The 4,968-nt window shown below is 32.5% G+C and overlaps 1 pseudogene; it reads left to right on the forward strand.

The window, feature by feature from the left end:
* The first annotated feature begins 2,907 nt into the window (after positions 1-2,907).
* On the forward strand, positions 2,908-3,547 carry LOC141498782 (rRNA-processing protein FCF1 homolog pseudogene; annotated as a pseudogene).
* The last annotated feature ends 1,421 nt before the right edge of the window (positions 3,548-4,968 follow it).

Genomic DNA, 4,968 nt, shown 5'->3' on the forward strand with positions numbered 1-4,968 from the left:
TTAATTTGATTTAAAAAAGAAAACCAAATATCTAATATCAAAACTGAAAAAGGGTGAAATCATCTCCAATGAATAAGAAATAAGCAACCAGTAGGAAATATATTGCCGAATTATATGCCAAAAATCTGACACTGAGTAAAATTTATGGTTTTTATGAATATATATTACCCAGAACCATAAATAGCTAAATAGAATGCCTAAATAACTCTTCTTAGAAAAAGAAATTGGGCAAACCATTAATGAATTCCCTAGGACAAAATCTCCAGGGCAAGATGCGTTCATGAGTGACATCTACCAAATTCTTAAAGCAAAATTAATTCTATTATTATATAAACTCTTTAGAATAGTAGGTGAAAGCACCCTAGAAAACTCCTTTTATGATATAAATATGGTGCTAAAACCCAAATTAGGAAGAGCTGAAACAGAGAAAGAAAATTATAGAGCAATTTCCCTAATGAATATATCAATGTAAAAATTTTGGACAAAATACTAGCAAGATCCTTACTGTAATGTATCATAAAGATTATATACTATAGCCAGGTATGATTTATATAGTAATCAGGGTTGGTAGAATATTAGGAAAACTATCAATATAATTGACCAAATAGATAAGAATACCAACAGAAATCATATAATTATCTCAGCAGATTTTGAAACTTTTGACAAGATACAGAATCTTTTCCTATGGGAAAAGAAAAAACAAAAGAAAGCATAGGAATAAAAGGAGAAAAGTAATATTCTTTAAACTGATAATCAACATTTATCTATAACAACTAGCAAACATTATTTGCAAAAAGGATGAAGTAATATCCTCCCAAGTAAGACCAGGGATAGAGCAAAGATGCCCATTATCACCACTCTTAATCAATATTATACTAGAAATATTGGTTATAGCAATGAGAAGAAAATTAAATTGAAGGAATTAAAATAGATATTGAGGAAACAAAACTATACTTCCTTGCATATGATATGATGGTATACTTAGAGAAACCAAGAGAATCAATTAATACACTACTTGAAATGATTAACAATTTTAGTAAAGTTACGAGACAAAAGATAAGCCCTCATAAATCATCATCATTTTTTTATATAACCAACAAAGTTCAATAGCAAGAGACAGAGAAATTTCATTTAAAATAACTGGAAATAATATGAAATCTTTGAGACTCTGCCTGTCATGACAAACCCAGAAACTATATGAACAAAACTACAAACAATTTTTCATACAATAAAGACAGATTCAAACAATTTGAAAATTATCAATTGCTCATCAGTAGTGTGTATCAACAATTGCTTTTAAAGTAATTATTCAGTAGCATACCAATCAAACAACCAAAAATTATTTGATAGAGCTAGAAAAAATAAGAACAAAATTCATCTGGAGGAGCAAGTTCAAGAACATCAAGGGAATCAATGACAAAAAAAGATAGCTTTTCAATTCCAGATCTCACACTATATTATAAAGCATCACTGGCTAAGAAATAGAAAAGTGGATCTGTAGAATAAATTAGGTGCATGTGACAGTGGTCATTGTGTTTGTAAACCAACAAACCCCAGGTTTTGGGTAAGAACTCACTATTTGACAAAAACTACTGGTAAAACTATAAAACAATAGGATATAAATTAAATTTAGACCAACATCTGACTACACCAACATAAAGTCAAAATAGGTGAAAGATTTGAATATAAAGGATGACATGATAAGCAAATTAGAAGAGCAAGGAACAGAATACCATGAGATCTAAGAAGAAGGGAAGAATTCATGACCAAACAAAGGAAAGGGAATATTATAAAATTTAAATAGCCAATTTTGATCATATTAAATTTAAAAAAGCTTTTGTACAAAGAAATCCAATGCAACCAAGATGAAAAAGAATGCAGAAAATTAGGAAACAATTTTTATAACAAATATCTCATTTCTCAATTATACTGAAAATAGATTCAAATTTATAAAAATGCAAACTTTTACTCAATGGATAATGATCAGAGGATATGAATGCACAGTTTTTAGATGAATAAATGTGATGCTCTCTAAAATCACTTTTGATTAAAGAAATGAAACTTAAAATAACTGTGAGTATCATCTCACATTAATCAGATTTACTAATATATAAAAAAGAAAATGACAAGTGGAGAGGATGTGTGAAAAATTAAGACACTAATGCATTGTTGGTGAAGTTGTGAACTGATCTGACCATTCTTGACAGCAATTTGGAGCTATACCCAAATGACAACCAAACTGTGATACTGCAATACTACTACAATTAGGTCTGTATCCCAAAGAGATCATACAAAAGGGAAAAAGATCTACACATGTAAAAATATTTTAGTAGCCCTTTTTGTGGAGGCAAAACACTGGAAATTGAAGGGATGGTCATCAATTGCAAAATGGTTAAGCAATCTGTGATACATGAATAATTGAATACTATTGTGCAATGAGAATTAAGGAAAATGGGTCTCAAAAAGTCAGGGAAAACTCTTATGAACTGATGTAAATTGAAATGAGTAGAATCAGGAAAATATTATATACAATATTAGTATCTGATTATCCACTATGAATGACTCAGTTCTTCCCAGGAACAAAATAATCTAAGATAAATACAAAGGATTCAGTAATGGAATAGATATTCAGATAAAGAAATGAGGGACTCTGAATGCAGATCAAAGCATTTTTTAAACTTTATTCTTTCTATGTGTGTTTTTTAATTTTGATCTATTTCTTCCTTCTCAATTGTGAATAATATGGAGATAAATTTTGCATGATAGCACTTGGATAATCCATACCAAATTCTCTACTATTCACAGAATAGGAGAGGAGCAAGGAGAATAGGAGAGGGGCAAGAAGAAGGGGCAAGAAGAAGGGAGAAAAATTTGGAACTCAAAATGTCTTAAAAAGGAATGCTTAGGGCACTGCTCTTCAGATCTCAGAATGTGAAGGCCTACAGTAACATGGAGAAACAAAAGAAAGTGAGGAAATACGTGTCCATTAATCAAATGCTTAGTTTAGGAGAAGAGAAATTAAAAGAAAAAGATCAGCTAAAAGCAAAAAAGGAAGAGAAGAAAGATCCCAGTGCTCTCAAAGAAAGAAAAGTCCCCCAGCACCCATACTGCTCATTTTTTCAATATAACACGCAACTGGGACCCCCTCACTACATTTTAGTTGATGCCAACTTTATCAACTTCTCCATCAAAGCCAAGTTGGACTTTGTGCAATCAGTGATGGATTGTCTGTATGCCAAATGTAGTCCCTGTGTAACTAACTGGGTGATGGCTGAAACTGAAAAACTGGGGCAGAAATACCAAGTAGCTCTGAGGATTGCCAGGGACCCAAGATTTGCCATACTCACACAAAGGATCACATGCAGCTGATTGCTTAGAGCAGAGGGTCACTCAGCACAAGTGTTATATAGTGGCTACAGTTGATCTAGATCTTAAGCAAAGAATCCAGAAAATCCCTGGAGTTCCCATCATTTATATTTCTAACCATAGGTATAACATTGAAAGAATGCCAGATGATTATGGAGCTCCTCAATTGAATTTCCTGTGATGCCAGCCTATGAAATACACATACAGTTAACAAAGAAACAACATTCTAGTCCCTCTCTTATCATACTATGTAAAAGTGGGTTACAGAGACTTATTCCAAAATAATTTTTTTATTTGAAAGAAAAATTCATTTAATTTATATGGAATTTAATTTTGTTCACATGTTTTTGTAGACTGAATTGTTCTTAATTGTCTTATTCTTCTTCATTGCTTTAAGCTAGTAATTCTTGCATGTACTTTCTTCCCTTCCCTCTATGAAGTTACTGCTATGTACAATATTTTGTATTGGGAATTAACATATAAATGAGGAAAAAATATTGAAGCTGTCAAGGAAAATGAATGCTTAGGGGAAGCTAGGTGGTGCAGTGCAGTCAGAAGTGAGTAGAATATTCCCTCTTAAGATTCAACATTCCTAGTGAAGTCCTCTCAGGGTTAAAAATTGTTAAAACAGAGACAGACTATTAGTGTTAGACTCTGAGCGGAATATTCCCCTCTTAAGATTTAATATTCTTAATGAAATCCTCTCAGGGTTAAAAATCATTCAAAAAAAGACAGGAGAGGGAGAGAGGCTTTGCATTCCCAATCAGACACTCTCCTGATTCTGCTAGGGAGTGAAACAGTGGATTGTTTCCAGAAAGACCTTGCATTGATTCTGTTAGGGAGGGAAATAGTGGAATACTTCCAGAGAAGAGACATTGCAGTCTTAGTTAGTGCACCTGCTTGGTAATGCACTGTGAGAACAGTAGCCTGTTTTTTTCTTATTTGATAAGTACTAGTAGAGTCCCTTAGAAGGCTTTGCATACTCAGACAATGATTCATTTGACAAGTCATTAGAAATCTTCTTCTGATACCCTTGCCATCTGGATGGTGAGATAATATTTTATGAAAAGCTTTTATTCTTCTCTTTGCTGCTGGGTAGATTTTTCACATAAAGATTGTAACTCTGAAAACCATAACCAATCAGGTTAGAAGAGAGTGAGTTAGGGAGGGGGGAATTGTGCTAGGCCATATAATCTTGCTTGACTGTCACCTCAGGGCAGCTCCTTGATCTTCACTACCTTTGTGAGACTTGGAGTATGCCCTTTTCTCAAGAAAAGCCAAAATAAACTTTCTTTTTTGCTCAGAGGAGTGTCTTTAATTTTTTTAAGTGGATTCTTATCTGACACAAGAGGACCTGAGATCAAGTATGGTCTCAGGCACTTAATAATTACCTAGCTGTGTGACCTTGGGCAAGTGACTAACCCCATTGCTTTAAATAAATAAAAATTAAAAATGAATTTTAAAAAGGAAAGTTTATAACTATTGAACTAATAAATAAAGCCAAGAGTTGATTTTATAAAAAAACCATTAAAATTGATAAACTTCTGGTCAATTTGATTTAAAAAAAAGAAAACCAAACTGCTAATATCATAAAGGAAAAAA

This window comes from Macrotis lagotis, chromosome X (assembly GCF_037893015.1).
Source record: "Macrotis lagotis isolate mMagLag1 chromosome X, bilby.v1.9.chrom.fasta, whole genome shotgun sequence".
Classification (NCBI taxonomy): Eukaryota; Metazoa; Chordata; class Mammalia; order Peramelemorphia; family Peramelidae; genus Macrotis; species Macrotis lagotis.